We start from the raw sequence: 20,466 nt of genomic DNA, 5'->3' as shown, positions 1-20,466 counted from the left end.
GAATCCACAAAGGCTGTCTGGGGACTGCAGGAACCATTTTAAAGTGTCCCAATAAGCTAGTCACGGGGTCTGGCGGCCATTTCGTGTGTCCCTTTTCTGGGCTTCTTTTAAAATAGTCATTAAAAATCATGGCCTCATCTGCCAGTGGACCCTTATAATACAATATCGGGGCAGAAATTCCTCCCCAAACGCGTGAGTACGGAAGGGGTACTCACGCGTCTGGCTGGAGGAAATGCCGGTTTTCAGCATGCACAGCGCATGTGCTGAAAACCGGCATTTCCTCTCCTCCAACCCAAGAGTTGAAGAGGCTAGCGTGTGCGCTGTAGGGGGCAGCACGTGTGTCTTGGATTTCCTCTGTTTTGGGGGATTTGCGCATGTCTAAAGGCCTCCGGTCTTTACGCTTGTAAAAAGCACACGTAAGTATTTACTTTTACAGGTAAGTGGTGTTTTAGTGTAATTTAGAATTTTTTTTCCCACAGGTTTATTATTTTAAAGAATCTACAATAAGGTAAGTTTAGTTTTAGACCCTTTTTATTAAAAATTTATTTTTTTCAAAAAAAGAAATTATTGTTTAAATTATTTTTTTAAACTTATTTATACTTAATTTAATGATTGGGATGTTTTTTTAAATTTTTATTTAAAGTTTAAATAGTGTTTTGGGCCCCCGTAGTTTTCATGAGTTTCACAGTTCTTACTCTCAAACTCATGAATGAACCTTCCCCTCCCCTGATTGGTTGTACAGTGCTCACCTGATCCCAGCCGGCACATCGCACTAACTACGCTGCTGGATCAGGTAAGCACTGCACGCTGACATCTGAACCAGGCCTGTCAAAGGAAATGCAAGCAGGCCCGGGCTTCAGATGTCAGCGCGCAGGGTGAGTGCAGATCGGGGGCTTGCCACCTGCGGGGAGCCCCCAACCCGAATTTTTGGCCCATCAAGTTTGCGAATTCTACAACAGATGAAGGAAAGCATCCAAGGGAAGAGACTAAAATTTCAATGAGATGTTCAGATTCAAATGAATTCCAGCATCTAGCATGGTATGAAAAGCATCATTTTGGGATTCCTTTAACACTCTTCCTATTTTGTCCACCTCTGCCCTCTCAGGCAGCAACTCCCAGACCTCAACCGGAGAAATCCAACAGATGATGTTGAAGCTTCTGAAATTAAATTGCTTGGTTCCCAGGTCCAGGGCCCATCTTTGACATTGATATCTTTGCACCTTGAGAGCACATGGACTTGGGTAACAGTGTACGCTGCTATATGTGATGGATTGATGGCAGATTGACTTTCCATTGCAAGCATTCATATGTGGCACTTTCAAGTTCAAGTTGCTAAACAAAAGCCCTGGCAAGGGCAATTGTCAGAATTGCAGACAATCAAATTTCTCAGAGGGTTTTTCATTCTCAAGTATAAATTAAGGAATGCAATGGCTGGGAATCGAACCCAGGTTAACTGCTTGGAAAGCAACCATGCTTACCACTGCATCACCATCACACAATGCCGAACAGCATTTGCTATACATTAGGGTAATCTTGCAGCCTGCTCTGAAGTAGCTTTTTTCCTTCTATAGCGATTCAACGGAATTGAGGCAAAGTAACTTCACATGAAAAGCAAAATAGACAGATGAAGGAAAGCATCCAAGGGAAGTGACTAAAATTTCAATGAAATGTTCACATTCAAATGAATTCCAGCATCTAGCATGGTATGAAATGGGTCGTTTTGGGATTCCTTTAACACTCTTCCTATTTTGTTGTCCTCGGCCCTCTCAGGGACCAACTCCCAGACCTCAACTGGAGAAATCCCACAGATGTTGTTGAAGCTTCTGAAATTATATTGCTTGATTCCTAGGTTCTGGGCCCATCTTTGACATTGATATCTTTGCACCTTGAGAGCACATGGACTTTGTAGGGGTTTTTGGTATGGAGTATTTGCCTGGTCAGTCAGCCGTGTGTCTGAGCTGTTCCAGCCACTTGCGGTTCGAATCGCTTCCCCTTTGGTTCTGACCACTGGACTTATTTCAGTAGCGATTTAAACAAGACGAGACCAGTGCTTGGGTGCAAAGAAAACCAATGTTTATTGAAATAAAGAATAAATTGCTATACATTGAAAATAATTATGAATAAAGCACACCTTTACTTAACGGGGAGGAGAAAAGACGGACCCATCGAGGGAAAATTGACTAAAATGACAATTTAACAAAATTCCCCTTTAGTTCCCACCCCTTATTCCTATCTAGGTTGCCTTGTAATGGGCCAGAAAGTTTATGCTCACCAGTCTATGATGTTGAAATGCCTGCTCCGTGTCCTGCGGTCTGCCTTGGATTTTTCACTGCCCGAAGTCGAGATACTCCAGTAATTCAAAAGTAACTGCGGGTATTCCACTTCTTTGGGCGGGCTGTGACGGTCCTCTTGAAGGCAGGGCACCGGAGGTGAGGCAGTAGAGAGAGAGAGAATGGCTTCCTGAGGGGCTACCTTTATACACCATTGGGAGCCCTTATCTTCGTGCCCAAATCTGGATGTATCTGGGTTACACAAAAGGGACCAATCTGTCCCCATTGACTGTAATGGGTTTGAATGCATTTCCCATTCATTTAACTGGATTGTGAATTGTGCTGTCCAGGTTTTGAAATGTCACGCTGGTTTCTTGAGTGCTCAGTAAACAGTACTTGAGTGCTTGTGTAAACAATCCTTTGCCCAGTGAGTGCTCAGTAAACAATACTTGAGTGCTCGTGTAAACAGTCCTTTGTTCTGTGGTTACAGCCTAACCGCAACTAGATTGACAGCAATCACTTAAGCCCTTGAGTCAATACTGCTGAGGGCTTCCTTTGTTCCATTTTGAAACTTCCTAACCGCAGTTGATTGACAGCTTCAAGTGCTTTGCGCCAGCCAGTGCTGGGAGATCCTGCTCTTTTATTCATACAGGCTGTCTTTTCTCTTTTGCCACGAGGCCGGCTGCAGCCATCTTTAATGTCCTGGGTTTTTAAAGTACATTCCAACCAGGTTTTCTTTAATCAAATAATCTTCGGGGGCTGCTGAAATTTTGTGAACCTTACAGTCCGCCCTTGGATACTAAAACTTGCTTGCAGTATCCTATTAAAGGTGAGCAAAAATTTCTGACCCCCCCACAAACAACCTTCCCTTATACTTATCTATATCTATCTCTGATCCCTCGACACCTCCATCCCCCTTACCCAGAGAGAATCGCAGTGCATGGTAGGCATCTATCGATAGAAAAACATGATTATTTACAATAATTCAAGCATGGAGGGTGTCCAATGCCCCTGCACCACTTGTGACATCATAGAGCTTTATCACAATACAACATCTTTAATGAAATTAACACCAAGCCAAAACATATTTGTTAAAAAATACAAACGGAAGATAATGAGCTTCCCCCTTTTTTTTTAAAGAGATAAAAAAAACAAATCTGCGTCACTCATGGTTAGTTACAATTCGGTCTTATTGACCTCCGAAAAAGTCAAATTTGCAGAATTTCCGAAACATCTTTTCTTTGGGGTGACGATTCGTATCCTCGGCCTTCCGCAGACCCCTCCCGTGGTGGGCTGGGGTGCTCCCTTCCCCGAGCATCCAAAGACACGATGGTCCTCCGCACCTTTTGAAACTCTGAAAAAGACTTTAAAAAAACATCTAGCCAGGTTCCCTGGCTCGGGGGAATGTGATCGGATCCCGCGACCTCAGCTCACATAGACAACACTCTGGAATGGTTCCATACTTAAAACTTATACCTTAATTCTTAAAACTACCGATTGCAATATAAAATTAAAATTAACACACTCTAACTTACTTGTACACATTATTAAACTTAAACAAAGTTATATACAAGCGCCGCCCGTCTCCGGGCGGCTAGCCTAATCTCATCTCTGTAAGGACTGTTGCAAAGCTGGACTGCAGCGAAGCTGGACTGATCCCAACTTCTGGTCCCTCGCAGTTTTTGGAGATAGCGGACCTGGGAGTGCAGCGAGGAGCGAGCGTGGTATAAAACCGGCAACGAGGTGAGGCCCGGCCAGAGCGGACCTGGGAGTGGAGCGAGGAGCGAGCGCAATATAAAACTGGCAATGAGGCGAGGCCCGACCAGAGCGGACCTGGGAGTGGAGCGAGGAGCGAGCGTGGTATAAAACCAGCAACAAGGCGAGACCCGACCAGAGCGGACCTGGGAGTTGAGCGAGGAGCGAGCATGGTATAAAACCAGCAACGAGGCGAGGCCCGACCAGAGCGGACCTGGGAGTGGAGCGAGGAGCGAGCGCGATATGAAACCGGCAACGAGGTGAGGCCCGACCAGAGCGGACCTCCGAGTGGAGCGAGGAGCGAGCGCGGTATAAAACCAGCAACAAGGCGAGGCCCGACCAGAGCAGACCTGGGAGTGGAGCGAGGAGTGAGCGCGGTATGAAACTGGCAACGAGGCGAGGCCTGACCAGAGCGGGCCTGGGAGTGGAGCGAGGAGCGAGCGTGGTATAAAACCGGCAATGAGGCAAGGCCTGACCAGAGCGGACCTGGGAGTGGAGCGAGGAGCGAGCGCGATATGAAACCGGCAACGAGGTGAGGCCCGACCAGAGCGGACCTGCGAGTGGAGCGAGGAGTAAGCGCAGTATAAAACCAGCAACAAGGCGAGGCCTGACCAGAGCGGACCTGGGAGTGGAGCGAGGAGCGAGCATGGTATAAAACCGGCAATGAGGCAAGGCCCGACCAGAGCGGACCTGGGAGTGGAGCGAGGAGCGAGCGCGGTATGAAACTGGCAATGAGGCGAGGCCCGACCAGAGCGGACCTGGGAGTGGAGCGAGGAGCGAGCGCGGTATAAAACCGGCAACGAGGTGAGGCCTGGCCAGAGCGGACCTGGGAGTGGAGCGAGGAGCGAGCGCGGTATAAAACCGGCAAAGAGGCGAGGCCCGACCAGAGCGGACCTGGGAGTAGAGCGAGGAGCAAGCGCGGTGTAAAACCAGCAATGAGGCGAGGCCTGACCAGAGCAGACCTGGGAGTGGAGCAAGGAGCGAGCACGGTATAAAACCGGCAACGAGGCGAGGCCCGACCAGAGCAGACCTGGGAGTTGAGCGAGGAGCGAGCGCAGTATAAAACCATCAATGAGGCGAGGCCCGACCAGAGCGGACCTGGGAGTGGAGCGAGGAGTGAGCATGGTATAAAACCGGCAACGAGGCGAGGCCCGACCAGAGCGGACCTGGGAGTGGAGCGAGGAGCGAGCGCGGTATGAAACCCGCAATGAGGCAAGGCCCGACCAGAGCGGAAATGGGAGTGGAGCGAGGAGCGAGCGCGGTGTAAAACCGGCAAGGAGGTGAGGCCTGACCAGAGCGGACCTGGGAGTGGAGCGAGGTGCGAGCGCGGTATAAAACCGGCAATGAGACGAGGCCCGACCAGAGCAGACCTGGGAGTGGAGTGAGGAGCAAGCGCAGTGTAAAACCGGCAACGAGGCGAGGCCTGACCAGAGCAGACCTGGGAGTGGAGCGAGGAGCGAGCACGGAATAAAACCGGCAATGAGGTGAGGCCTGATCAGAGCGGACCTGGGAGTGGAGCGAGGAGCGAGTGCGGTATAAAACCGGCAACGAGGCGAGGCCCGACCAGAGCGGACCTGGGAGCGAAGCGAGGAGCGAGCATGGTATAAAACCGGCAATGAGGCGAGGCCCGACCAGAGCGGACCTGGGAGTGGAGCGAGGAGCGAGCGCGGTATGAAACCCGCAATGAGGCGAGGCCCGACCAGAGCGGACATGGGAGTGGAGCAAGGAGCAAGCGCGGTATAAAACCAGCAAGGAGGTGAGGCCTGACCAGAGCAGACCTGGGAGTGGAGCAAGGAGCGAGCGCGGTATAAAACCGGCAATGAGGCGAGACCCGACCAGAGCAGACCTGGGGGTGGAGTGAGGAGCAAGCGCAGTGTAAAACCGGCAATGATGCGAGGCCCGACCAGAGCGGACCTGGGAGTGGAGCGAGGGGCGAGCGCGGAATAAAACCGGCAACGAGGTGAGGCCCGACCAGAGCGGACCTGGGAGTGGAGCGAGGAGCGAGCGCGGTATAAAACCGGCAATGATGCGAGGCCCGACCAGAGCAGACCTGGGAGTGGAGCGAGGAGCGATCGTGGTATAAATCCGGCAACGAGGCGAAGCTTACCAATTCAGCAGCAGGGGAGAGAGGTAAAAAGTAATCAAAGTGTGACGTCACCAGGAAGTAGGTAAGTGATTGGTTGGTGAGTATATCTCTCTTTTTTAAACTTTAACTCCATGGCTTATAGTTACTAACGTCTCTCTGGTGTAGCGGGGTCTGTTAGTAAACCATTTAACTGTAGTGTAGTTAGTGGGATTGATTGATTTAATTTAAATTCAATTAATTAAAGGGTAAATCATGGCAGGACAGCCCGGCCACATGGTATGCTCCTCCTGCGATATGTGGGAACTCAGGGACACTTCCTGTGTCGCAGACAACTACATGTGCAGGAAGTGCATCCAGCTGCAGCTACTGACAGACCGCATTGCGGCACTGGAGCTGCGATTGGATGCATACTGGAGCGTTCGCGATGCTCAGGACATCATGAATAGCACATTTACGGAGTTGGACACACCGCAGGTAGAGGTTGGACAGGAAGAAAGGGAATGGGTGAACAACAGGCAGAGTATTAGGCGCAGGCAGGTAGTGCAGGGGTCCCGTGTGGACAAACCCCTCTCAAACAGATACACCACTTTGAGTGCTGATGGGGGGGTTGGCTTATCAGAGGAAAGCAGCAGCAGCCAACTTCCTGGCACCAGGGGTGGCTCTGCTGCACAGCACGGGAGGAAAAAGAGTGGGAGAGCTATAATAATAGGGGATTCTATTATAAGGGGAATAGATAGGTGTTTCTGCAGCCACAAATGAGACTCCAGGATGGTGTGTTGCCTCCCTGGTGCAAGGGTCAAGGATGTCTCAGAGCGGCTGCAGAACACCTTGAAAGGGGAGGGGGAACAGTCAGTTGTTGTGGTGCATATAGGCACCAACGATATAGGTAAAAAGCGGGATGAGGTCCTAAAAGCTGAATATAGGGAGTTAGGAGGTAAATTAAAAAATAGGGCCTCAAAGGTAGTAATCTCAGGATTACTACCAGTGCCACGTGCTAGTCAGAGTAGAAATAGAAGGATATTTCAGATGAATACATGGCTAGAGGAATGGTGCAAGGGGGAGGGATTCAAATTCCTGGGACATTGGAACCGGTTCTGGGGGAGGTGGGACCAGTTCAAACCGAATTGTCTGCACCTGGGCAGGGCTGGAACCGGTGTCCTCGGGGGAGTGTTTGTTAGTGCTCTGGGGGAGGGTTTAAACTAAAATGGCAGGGGGTTGGGAACCTGAGCAGGGAGACAGAGGAAAGGGAAGCAAGGATAAAAGCAAAAGATAGGAAGGAGAAAAACAAAAGTTGCAGTCAGAGAAATCAACGGTTTAAATCAAACGTGTCAATAGTAAATAAGGTGGATGAATTGGCTGCGCAAATAGAGGTAAACGAATATGATTTGGTTGAGATACGGAAATGTGGCTCAAGGATGGCCAAGGCTGGGAACTCAACATCCAGGGGTATTTGATATTCAGGAAAGATAGGCAAAAAGGAAAGGGAGGTGGGGTAGCATTACTGGTTAAAGAAGGGATTAACACAATTGTAATGAAGGATATTAGCTCTGATGATGTGGAATCTGTATGGGTAGAATTAAGAAATACTAAGGGGAAGAAAACGTTAGTGGGAGTGGTATATAGACCTCCAAACAGTAAGGCAGAGGTTGGGGATGACATTAAAAGTGAAATTAAAGAATCGTGCAATAAGGGCACAGCAGTCATCATGGGTGACTTTAATCTACACATAGATTGGGCTATCCAAATTAGTAACAATACTGTGGAGGAGGAATTCCTGGAGTGTTTATGGGATGGTTTCCTGGACCAATATGTTGAGGAACCAACCAGAGACCAGGCCATCTTAGACTGGGTATTATGTAATGAGAACGGATTAATTAGCAATCTTATTGTACGAGGCCCCTTGGGTCAGAGCGATCATAATATGATCGAATTCTTCATTAAGATGGAGAATGAAATAGTTGATTCAGAGACTAGGGTCCTCAATTTAAATAAAGGAAACTACAATGGCCTGAGGAGCGAGTTGGGTAGGATTGATTGGGGAATGTCACTCAAAGGGTTGACGGTGGATAGGCAATGGCAAACATTCAAAGACCGAATGGATGAACTACAGAATTTGTTCATCCCAGTTTGGCATAAAAATAAAACAAAAAAGGTGACTCAACCGTGGCTAACAAGGGAAATTAGGGATAGCATAAGATCCAAGGAGAGGACATATAAATTGGCCAGAAAAAGCAATAATCCTGAGGATTGGGAGCAGTTTAGGATTCAACAAAGGAGGACAAAGGGATTAATTAAGAAAGGGAAAATAGATTATGAGAGTAAGCTTGCAGGGAACATAAAAACTGACTGTAACAGCTTTTATAGATATGTGAAGAGAAAAAGATTGGTGAAGTCAAGCATAGGTCCCTTGCAGTCAGAATCAGGGGAATTTATAATGGGGAACAAAGAAATGGCAGACCAACTAAATACATATTTTGGTTCTGTCTTCACAAAGGAGGACACAAATAACCTCCCAGAGATGCCGGGGAACATAGGGTCTGATGAAAGGGTGGAATTGAAAGAAATCAGGATTTGTAGGGAAATGGTGATAGGAAAATTGATGGGACTGAAGGCCGATAAATCCCCAGGGCCTGATAATCTACAACCTAGGGTACTTAAGGAAGTGGCCCTAGAAATAGTAGATGCATTGCTGGTCATCTTCCAGAACTCGATAGACTCTGGAACAGTACCAATAGATTGGAGGGTAGCTAATGTTACTCCACTTTTCAAAAAAGGTGCTAGAGAAAAAGCGGGGAATTATAGACCGGTAAGCTTGACATCGGTAGTGGGGAAAATGCTAGAGTCCATTATAAAAGATGTAAATAGCAGAGCACTTGGAAAGCAGTGACAGGATCGGACAAAGTCAACATGGATTTACAAAAGGTAAATCATGCTTGACTAATCTACTGGAATTTTTTGAGGATGTAACTGGTAAAATAGATAAGGGAGAACCAGTGGATGTGGTGTATTTGGACTTTCAGAAGGCTTTCGATAAGGTCCCGCATAAGAGATTAGCGTGTAAAATTAAGGCACATGGGATTGGGGGCAAGGTATTGACTTGGATAGAGAACTGGTTGGTGGACAGAAAGCAAAGAGTTGGAATAACCGGGTCGTTTTCCGAGTGGCAGGCAGTGACTAGTGGGGTACCGCAAGGATCGGTCCTAGGACCCCAGCTGTTCACAATATATATTAATGATCTGGACGAGGGAATTGGATGTAATATATCCAAATTTGCAGACGACACAAAGCTGGGTGGGAGGGTATGCTGTGAGGAGGGTGTCGTGAAACTCCAGTACGATTTGGACAGGTTGGGTGATTGGGCAGAAACATGGCAAATGCACTATAATGTGGATAAATGTGAGGTTATCCACTTTGGTGGCAAAAACAGGAAGGCAGATTATTTTTTGAATGGGAGAAGGGGAAGTGCAAGGAGACCTGGGTGTTCTTGTGCACCAGTCACTGAAGGTAAGCATGCAGGTTCAGCAGGCGGTTAAGAGGGCAAATGGTATGTTGGCCTTTGTAGCAAGAGGGTTCAAGTACAGGATCAAGGATGTCTTGCTACAGTTGTACAGGGCCTTGGTGAGACCGCACCTTGAGTATTGTGTGCAGTTTTGGCCGCCTTATCTGAGGTAGGATGTTCTTGCCATGGAAGGAGTGCAGCGAAGATTCACCAGGCTGATACCTGGGATGGCAGGAATGACGTATGAGGAGAGATTGTGTCGATTGGGCTTATACTCACTGGAGTTTAGAAGATTGAGAGGGGATCTCATCGAAACCTATAAAATTCTGTCAGGCCTGGACAGACTAGATGCAGGAAGGATGTTTCTGATGGCCGGGGAGTCCAGAACCAGGGGTCATAGTCTAAGGATAAGGGGTAAGCCATTTAGGACTGAAATGAGGAGGAATTTCTCCACCCAGAGAGTGGTGAACCTGTGGAATTCTCTGCCACAGAGGGTGGTGGAGGCCAGTTCATTAAATATATTCAAGAAGGAGTTGGATATATTTCATAAGGCTAAAGGGATCAAGGGATATGGGGAGAAGGCAGGGACAGGGTACTGAATTTGGATGATCAGCCATGATCTCATTGAATGGCGGAGCAGGCTCGAAGGGCCGAATGGCCTACTCCTGCTCCTATCTTCTATGTTTCTATGTTTCTATGGCTGCTGGTTGGGGACCTCTGTCTTTTGGATTCTCCCTGACTCGGGAGACCGCCCTTTTTAACTGGAAAGCTGGTGACCATACTTTCCTGGGCTGGGGTACCCGAAGAGACCTCCTAGGGAGTGTCACTGGTGGGGCTACCCTGGCGAGCGGACCCTTAGCTCGGGTCACAGTGCTTGCTGGCTGGGGAACTTCTCCCTCGGGTCCCTCCCTTCCCAAACCTGGGCTGGGGACGGGCAAACCCTCACCACCGGTTGCAGCAGGCTGTGAATCTCTGCCCCCAGGTTACAAACCTGGGTCGGGGGTGGGATTCTCGCACTCGGACTCCTCCCCATCTGAATCCCAGAGGATTGGGGGATTGTCCTGAATGGTGGGCGGAATGGCTCCTCCCCTGACACAAGCCACAGCGCCTGCCTGTGCAGCCTGTGAGCTTGTACGCACTGCGGGCTGAGGATTTCTAACCTCAGGCCTTGTCCCAACTGGCTGCTTCCCTGCTTCCGGCTGAAACAACTTACATTGTTTAATATAACTAGCAGCCTGCCAGTAACCCTGTTCTAAATTCTTTCTCCTTACCAGGGCGGCTTTAAAGACGGAATCTTGGGCTTGGACATGCTTTTGGTCCGGGGCCAAAGCTATCCCCTGTGTGCCTCCCTTGTCCCGGATTGCTGCTACCAGGCCTGCTCTACAGGCGTCCCAGAACTCTCCTTCCCTGTCCCCCTGCTTGGCCACCTCGTCGGTCTTGTGGTAACCCTCCCACGTGGTATGGAGGGATCCTAAACCTATGGCCAAAGGTTTTGACCTTTCCCCAGCCTGCTCGTTCCCTGTGGATCCCATTAAGCTAAATGGGACCTTGTTAGACCAGGGTGAATTGGTCAGGTCTTCCGAATGGACCACCATGCTGGAAGCTCCAGTGTCCACCGAATAGGTCGACAGGCTGCGCGGGCTCTAGTCATTGTGGGGCGGCAGAGGGGGCCGAGGGAACTATAGCACCGGTGGTGGCTGCTACTCTCCCCTGGCCAGTCAGAAGAGGCTGCATTGCCTCCAATCGTGACTCGACCGAGGCGGGAGGAATTCCTGTCTCTACCCTTTAGACTGGGGCTGTGGGATTCTTTCCCTTGTTATCTTTCCAGGGATTCTTACAGTCTTTTCTCCAGTGACCGTCTTTCCCGCACCCATAACAATTTAACTTAGCCTGGGAGGGACGGTTCCCCTCCTGGTGCCACTCTTGCTTATTCGAGCCCCCAGGTTTAAGCTCATGGACTTTTCCCTTGGGTTGGTGCGTCTCGGTACCCGTCATGTTTCTAAATGCTACTGTGAGCCAGTGGATCACCGCTTCTTCGGTGGTCTGGGGGTTTTGGGGGTCAAACCAAGCCGGGGCCTGGACTTGGATCTGGGGTAGGCTGTTTTACATAAGACAACGGAGCCAGTGAGTCAATTGGGCTGGGTTCAGCGCTGCCCGCCCTGGCATTCCCGGGCATGCGCTCTGGTAGACTGGCCACAGCCTGTCTGCGAACTCCTGCGGGGACTCCCCTGGGAGCTGTACCGTTCTTTCTACCTGGGCGAACGGACTACCATCATTGAGTCCCAAGGCCTCCAATATCTCGACCTCAAATCCTCATATTCTTTCTGCCCTTTTTTGCATTCGCCAGATAGGGTCTGGAGGAGATCACCTCCCAGGGAAAACAGCAGCATTTTAGCTTGCTCTGCGTCATCGCAGTCATTAACATAAGCTGCTTGTTCTATCTCCCTGAAGTGCAGAGAGGGGTCTCCCTTTTTAGTGAGCTTGGGGGTGTGGCTAACCATGGCCCTGAGCTGTTGGGTGCCATACAGCACCAGAAACTGATTCTGGATGGCCCCTGGGTCATCATCATCAACGGGCAGACCGTACCTCCGTTGTCGGAGGGGGTACACTGGTCCTGGTCCCGGCCTATCTAGCGGGGCCTGCCGTGCTTCCTCTACCACCTCATCCTCCACCCCGCCTTGCTGCCAGAGCTCCTGAAAACTCAGAGCTATGGGTGGCGGTCGTGGGACCTCTGATTCCCTGACCAACTTTGTTCTGGATGTTGCCTGTGGGACGGTTCTATTTGGGTTGCCGGTAAAGTCCAACTGACCGATCTTCGGGCTGATAAGACATATCATCCCCTTTGCCCTCCTTAAAGCCATATTCAAGCTTTCTATTTCTTCCCTACAGGGGCCATGATGTGCTTCCTCGAACCCTTGGTCGCAGGCCAGCTTATACGTTGCCTTTACCTCCCTAACCTTTTCCTCCTGCTCTCTTACTTCTTTTATGAGGCGTGTGTTCTCCTCCTGCACCCTCATCTCATTACTCTTGGCCTCTGTAACTAGCCACTTCAGGTACTCTAACTCGTGCCTCGTGGGGCTTTTGCCCTCACTAAACTGGTCCACCAGGCGCTCTATCTTGGCCTGGTATTCTTCAATCACCATTTCCTTATCCCAACTCTCTGTTTTAACTTCCCTAAGCTTGCGGGTACATAACCACAAACAGATCAGTGGTGTGATAAAAAGAAAACAAATAACTGCTGCTCTCTCCAGACCCAGACCACCGTCTGCTACATCGCATACTGTCGCCGATGGTCCTGCCGCGGTCGCCATTTTGAAGGGATTTTTGGTATGGGGTATTTGCCTGGTCAGTCAGCCATGTGTCTGAGCTGTTCCAGCCCCGTGCGGTTCGAATTGCTTCCCCTTTGGTTCTGACCGCTGGACTTATTTCAGTAGCGATGTAGACAAGACGAGACCAGTGGTTGGGTGCAAAGAAAACCAATGTTTATTGAAATAAAGAATAAATTGCCATACAGTGAAAATAATTATGAATACAGCACACCTTTACTTAATGGGGAGGAGAAAAGATGGACACATCGAGGGAAAATTGACTAAAATGACAATTTAACAAAATTCCCCTTTAGTTCCCACCCCTTATAACTATCTAGGTTGCCTTGTAATGGGCCAGAAAGTTTATGCTCACCAGTCTACAATGTTGAAATGCCTGCTCCGTGCCCTGCGGTCTGCCTTGGATTTTTCACCGCCCGAAGTAGAGATACCCCAGTAATTCAAAAGTAACTGCGGGTATTCCACTTCTTTGGGCGGGATGTGACAGTTCTCTTGAAGGCAGGGCACCGGAGGTGAGGCGGTAGAGAGAGAGAGAATGGCTTCCTGAGGGGCTACCTTTATACCCCATTGGGAGCCCTTATCTTCGCGCCCAAATCTGGACGTATCTGGGTTACACAAAAGGGACCAATCTGTCCCCATTGACCGTAATGGTTTTGAATGCATTTCCCATTCATTTAACTGGTTTGTGAATACAGCTGTCCCAGTTTTGAAATGCCCTGCTGGTTTCTTGAGTGCTCGGTAAACAGTACTTAAGTGCTCGTGTAAACAATCCTTTGTCCAGTGAGTGCTCGGTAAACAGTACTTGAGTGCTCGTGTAAACAATCCTTTGTTCTGTGGTTACAGCCTAACCGCAACTAGATTGACAGCAATCACTTAAGCCCTTGAGTAAACACTGCTGAGTGCATCCTTTGTTCCATGTTGAAACTTCCTAACCGCAGTTGATTAACAGATTCAAGTACTTTGCGCCAGCCAGTGCTGGGACATCCTACTTTTATATTCATACAGGCTGTCTTTTCTCTTTTGCCACGGGGCCGGCTGCAGCCATCTTAAATGTCCTGGGTTTTTTAAGTACATTCCAACAAGTTTTTCTTTAATCAAATAAACTTCGGGGGCTGCCAAAATTTTGTGAACCTTACAACTTGGGTAACATTATATGCTGCTACTATGTGATGGAATAATGGCAGATTGACTTTCCATTGCAAGCATTCATATGTGGCACTTGCAAGTTCAAGTTACTAAACAAAAGCCCTGGCAAAGGCAATTGTCAGAATTGCTGACAATCAGATTTCTCAGAGGGTTTTTCATCCTCAAGTAGAAATTAAGAGATGTGATGGCTGTGAGTTGAACCTAGAATCAACTGCTTAGAAGGCAACCATGCTTACCACTGCACCACCATCACACAACTGCAAGCAGCACTTGATATACAGCTGGGTAATCCTGCAGCCTGCTCTGAAGCAGCTTTTTTCCTTCTAATGTGATTCAACGGAATTGAGGCAAAGTAACATCACAAGCAAAGCAAGATAGACAGATGAAGGAAAGCATCCAAGGGAAGAGACCAAAATTTCAATGAAATGTTCACATTCAAATGAATTCCAGCATCTAGCATAGCATAGTATGAAAAGTGTCGTTTTGGGATTCCTTTAACACTCTTCCTAATTTGTCCACCTCTGCCCTCTCAGTGACCAACTCCCAGACCTCAACTGGAGAAATCCCACAGATGTTGTTAAAGCTTCTGAAATTATACTGCTTGATTCCCAGGTCCAGGGCCCATCTTGGAGATTGATATCTGTGCACCTTGAGAGCACATGGGCTTGGGTAACAGTGTACGCTGCTATATGTGATGGATTAATGGCAGATTGACTTTCCATTGCTAGCATTCATATGTGGCACTTTCAAGTTCAAGTTGCTAAACAAAAGCCTTGGCAAGGGCAATTGTCAGAACTGCTGACAATCAAATTTCTCAGAGGGTTTTTCATCCTCAAGTAGAAATTAAGAGATGTGATGGCTGTGAGTCAAACCTAGGTCAACTGCTTGGAAGGCAACCATGCTGACCACTGCACCACCATCACACAACTGCAAACAGCATTTGATATACAGCATGGTAATCCTGCCACTTGCTCTGAAGCAGCTTTTATCCTTCTAATGCGATTCAACGGAATTGAGGCAAAGTAACATCACATGAAAAGCAAGATAGACAGATGAAGGAAAGAATCCAAGGGAAGTGACTAAAATTTCAATGAAATGTTCACATTCAAATGAATTCCAGCATCTAGCGTGGTATGAAAAGGGTCGTTTTGGGATTCCTTTAACACTCTTCCTATTTTGTCCACCTCTGCCCTCTCAGGGACCAACTCCCAGACCTCAACCGGAGAAATCCCACAGATGTTGTTGAAGCTTCTGAAATTATATGGCTTGATTCCCAGGTCCAGGGCTCATCTTTGACATTGCTATCTTTGCACCTTGAGAGCACATGGACTTGGGTAACAGTGTACGCTGCTACTATGTGACGGATTAATGGCAGATAGACTTTCCATTGCAAGCATTCATATGTGGCACTTTCAAGTTCAAGTTGCTAAGCAAAAGCCCTGGCAAGGGCAATTGTCGGCAATCAAATTTCTCAGAGAGTTTTTCATCCTCAAGTAGAAATTAAGAGATGTGATGGCTGTGAGTCAAACCTAGGTTAACTGCTTGGAAGGCAACCATGCTTACCACTGCACCACCATCACACAACTGCAAGCAGCCCTTGATATACAGCAGGGTAATCCTGCAGCCTGCTCTGAAGCAGCATTTTTCCTTCTAATGTGATTCAACGGAATTGAGGCAAAGTAACATCACATGAAAAGCAAGATAGACAGATGAAGGAAAGCATCCAAGGGAAGAGACTAAAATTTCAATGAAATGTTCACACTCAAATGATTTCCAGCATCTAGCATGGTATGAAAAGCACCGTTTTGGGGTTCCTTTAACATTCTTCCTATTTTGTCCACCTCTGCCCTCTCAGGGACCAACTGCCAGACCTCAACTGGAGAAATGCCACAGTTGTTGTTGAAGCTTCTGAAATTATATTGCTTGATTCCCAGGCCCAGGTCCCATCTTCGAGATTGATATCTATGCACCTTGAGAGCGCATGGACTTGGGTAATACTGTACGCTGCTATATGTGATGGATTGATGGCAGATTGACTTTCCATTGCAAGCATTCATATGTGGCACTTTCAAGTTCAAGTTGCTAAACAACAGCCCTGGCAAGGGCAATTATTAGAATTGCTGACATTCAATTTTCTCAGAGTGTTTTTCATCTTTAAGTAGAAATTAGGTTATATGATGGCTGGGAATCAAACCCAGATCAACTGCTTGGAAGGCAACTATACTTAGAAGAGGACGAGGTGAATTGCTTAGGTTTAAATTGGTTGGGATGCTATTCTTCTGTACCATAGAAGGCATTTTGCTTTTCCTAGCACTGTTTACAATTAACTGAAAGGCCTCCTCAAAGAAGCAGGAATTTTCTATGCTTACTCCTTCCAATTTGAACACTCCACACAGCTGGATTGATGCGCTGTTGATAACGCTGCCACACCCGTTAAAGGAAGAACCAACACCATTCCGCGTTTGTCTTGAATTAGCTGCTCAGCTCTGCATTCATTGTAATGTGTCCAAGCTCCGAGACTGATCCCGGATGTTTCCTGCGTCTCCTGCAAGTGTGCTAAGAGGTCACTTTATGCAAGGTACCAGAGAGCTGCTGGCATCCCACACCTGCTCGAGCCTTCAGTGGAGAGGGGTAGAAAATTAAGAGAAAACAATGCAATTCTTCTTCTTCTTAGGCAGTCCCTCAGAACCAAGGATGACTTGCTTCCACATTAAAAATGAGTTCGCAGGTGACTGATGAGTCCAATGCGGGACTTACAGCCTCTTCATAGGTGGGGCAGATGGCAGTTGAAGGGGCAGGTGGGTGGAATGTTTGGGTTGATGTGTGCTCCTTGCGCTGCCTGCGCTTGGCTTCCGCTTGCTCCCAGCGAAGAGACTCGAGGTGTTCGGCACCTTCCCGGATGCTTCTCCTCCACTTTGTGCGATCTTGGGCCAGGGATTCCCAGGTGTCAGTGGGCACATTACACTTTTTCAAGGAGGCTTGGAGGGTGTCCTTGAAGCGTTTCCTCTGCCCACCTGGGGCTCGCTTGCCGTGCCGGAGCTCCTAGTAGAGCGCTTGTTTTGGGAGGCTAGTATCGGGCATGCAGACAATGTGACCCGTCCATCGGAGCTGATTGAGCTTGGTCAAAGCTTCGATGCTGGGGATGTTGGCCTGAACAAGAACACTGATGTTGGTGCATCTATCCTGCCAATGGATTTGCAGGATCTTGCGGAGGCAGCGTTGGTGGTACCTCTCCAGTGCTTTGAGGTGCCTGCTGTACATGGTCCATGTCTCTGAGGCATACAGCAGGGCGGGTGTTGTATTGATTTCTATCTGGGTTCAATGACGAGACATTTATGAAAGAGAATGTCTTTTAATCTAAAGTATGTTCAGCTCTGTTAACAGCATTACAGGAGACACCATCTTAGAGATCCATCTAAAAACTAAACTAAAACTAAACCCCAACTGCTTGTCTCACATGCCCTCTGCTGGTCAGGCATAAATAATCAATCAGGCAAATATGCGGGTAAGGCATAAATAATCAAACAGGCAAATACCATCACTATTTGCTGATATCATTACATCTCCCTTTCTTAAAACAAAAGTATTTTACTTCTATCTAACAACATGTTTTCTTTGTATTACTCTGCATTTTAACTGTAACACTTAATGAACTTACATTATCATTATCATTATCAAGGTTTTTTAACCTTGTTTTGTGTGTTCACATGAAATATGTAAATACACTATAACTTGAAGAGAGAATAAGATAACATTACTTCCTTCTATAACAAGAGTCCTTAAACTTGCTCAATGAGTCTCTCAGGAGGCTTCACGCGTCTTGAGGATTTTCTGATTGATTGTCCTTGAATCTGAGTTGTTGCCTCAGATGATGATTTCTCAGCTGTGTGATCAGGTTGTTCAACAGTATCAGTCTTTTGACCTGCTGTGTGATCAGGTTGTTCAACAGTATCAGTCTTTTGACCTGCTGTGGCTGGTCCCATGAGAAGATCCCGACGATTTCTTCTCAGAACAGCACCCTCATCTGTCTGAATGGTGTATGATCTTGGTTGTACTTCACTCAGGACAGTTCCCTTCTGAGTCCATATGTTTGTTTTGTCTTTGAACCTTACTTGGTCACCAGTGTGGAGTTCAGGTAGGTTTTGTGTTCCTCTGTCATAGTAGTACTTTTGCTTTTCTTTCTGTTGTTCTTTGAACTTCCTCACTTTCTCCCCCTCTTTTGTTTTCAGGAGGTTCTCCGGGATGGGTAGGTTTGACCTTAGCAGACGTCCCATAAGGAGTTGGGCTGGTGACATACCACACTCGAGCGGCGTTGTGCGGTATACAAGCATGCTCTGGTAGAAGTCAGTTCCACTGCCTTTTGCCTTGTACATCAGTCTTTTCACTGTCTAGACCGATTTTTCCACTAGTCCATTGGACTGTGGAAAGTGAGGACTTGACGTTGTGTGGACAAAGTCCCACACTTTGGCAAAGTGCCAGAAACTTGCATTGTAAAACTGGGGTCCGTTGTCTGTGAAGACCTCGCTTGCCACGCCATGTCTGGAGAATATGACTTTCATACATGTTATCACAGCATCTGCAGTGGTGGTGTACAGTCTACCAACCTCTGGATACAGGGAGTAATAGTCTGTGACTACAAGATAGTCCTTCCCTTGACATACGAATAGGTCAGCGCCTACCTTCTGGTAAGGTCTGTCTGGCGCTGGGTGTGGCTTTAGTGGTTCTACCGGATTGCTTGCTCGATATTTCAGGCATATTGTGCAGTTTGACACCTCATTTGTCACATCTTGGTTGATTCGTGGCCAGTACATCACCTCTCATGCTCTTTTCTTACACTTTTCAATTCCCAGATGTCCTCCATGGATCCTTTTTAACATCTCTTTTCTCAGATTCTTTGGGATAACTATTTTACTTCCTTTGTAGATGATGTCTTCAACCACTGATAGTTCCGCCCTGCAGTTCCAGTACTCTGCCATGTCAGGTGAGCAGTCTTGCTTCATGTTGGGCCATCCATCCAAGATGCTTTTCCTCAGTCGTCTCATTGTTTCATCTTTGTTTGTCTCAGTCTTTATGAGCTCCATTTTTGCATCTGCTATGGGCAGTGCACTTGTGATCATGTCCACGTAGGCGTTCACTTTTTCATCCATTTTGGTGTTTGCGGGCTCACTTGGGTCAACAGCTCTGGACAACGTGTCTGCTGTATACATCAGCTTACCCGGTGTGTACGCAACATTCAGTGTATAGCGTTGCAGCCTGATCATCATTCTTTGTATTCTAAGCGGACAGCTATTTAGTGGCTTTTGGAACAATGCAATCAAGGGCTTATGGTCAGTCTCTACACTGATTGCTTGTCCTGACACAAACTGGTGAAATCATTCACAGGCGTATGTGATGCTGAGCAGCTCCTTTTCTATTTGAGCACATCGCATCTCCGCGTCTGTCATTGAGCGTGATGCATATGCAATAGGTTGCCAGTAGTCATATTTTTGCAGAAGAACAGCACCGAGCCCACTCTGTGATGCATCTGATGATATCTTGATGGGTCTCGCTGGGTCATAAAACCTCAGAACTGGTTCCTCTGTGAGCAGTTTCTTTAGATCGCTCCATGACTTCTCATGCTCATGATTCCATTCACATTCTATGTGCTTTTCAGTTAATCATCTCAGCGGCGCCATCTTTTCTGAGAGGTTGGATATGATTTTACTCATGTAGTTGATCATTCCATTAAACCTCTGTACGTCCTTTTTGCATTGTGGCTTTGGCATATTCTCGATGGCGGTCACCTTTCTGGGATCTGGTCTGATGCCCTCACTGCTAAGGATAAATCCCACGAATGTCAGTTCTGTCACCCCGAGTTGGCATTTCTCTCTATTCAGCTTCAGGTTTGTTTTCCTTGTTGCTTCCAGCACTTTTTTCAGTCTCTCGTCATGCTCAGTTCTCGTGGTTCCCCATACTATGATGTCATCCACTGATGTATCAACTCCCTCCAGATGCTCATAGATCATATGGATAGTTTTGTGATACACTTCAGCAGCTGAGGCAATGCCAAATGGTAACCTTAGGAATCTGTATCTGCCAAATGGACTGTTGAATGTGCAGTCTTGAACTTGCCTCGTCCAGTTTCATCTGCCAAAATCCTGATGATGCATCTAACTTGCTGAAATACTTTGCATTTGCAAACTGTGACATGATTTCCTCACATGTAGGAAGCTTGAAGTGCTCTCTCTTTATTGCTCTGTTTAGATCTCTTGGATCCAGGCAAATTCTGAGCTTTCCATTCTTTTTGTCCACAACGATGAGGGAACTCACCCACTCAGTTGGCTCATCTATCTTCTGAATCACGTTCAGGCTTTCCATCCTGTCCAACTCTGCCTTAAGCTGCTT

The 20,466-nt window shown here is 47.6% G+C and overlaps 1 non-coding gene across 1 annotated transcript; it reads right to left on the bottom strand.

Moving 5' to 3' along the window:
- Window positions 1–1,423: 1,423 nt before the first annotated feature.
- Window positions 1,424–1,495, bottom strand: trnag-ucc (transfer RNA glycine (anticodon UCC)). Its single transcript has one exon. It is a non-coding gene; the product is annotated as a tRNA-Gly (tRNA).
- Between the last annotated feature and the right edge of the window lie 18,971 nt (window positions 1,496–20,466).

This window comes from Somniosus microcephalus, chromosome 13 (genome assembly GCF_052327205.1).
Source record: "Somniosus microcephalus isolate GS21.2 chromosome 13, FLI_Smic_1.0, whole genome shotgun sequence".
NCBI lineage: Eukaryota > Metazoa > Chordata > Chondrichthyes > Squaliformes > Somniosidae > Somniosus > Somniosus microcephalus.
This window is presented reverse-complemented; position numbering and strand designations above follow the sequence as displayed.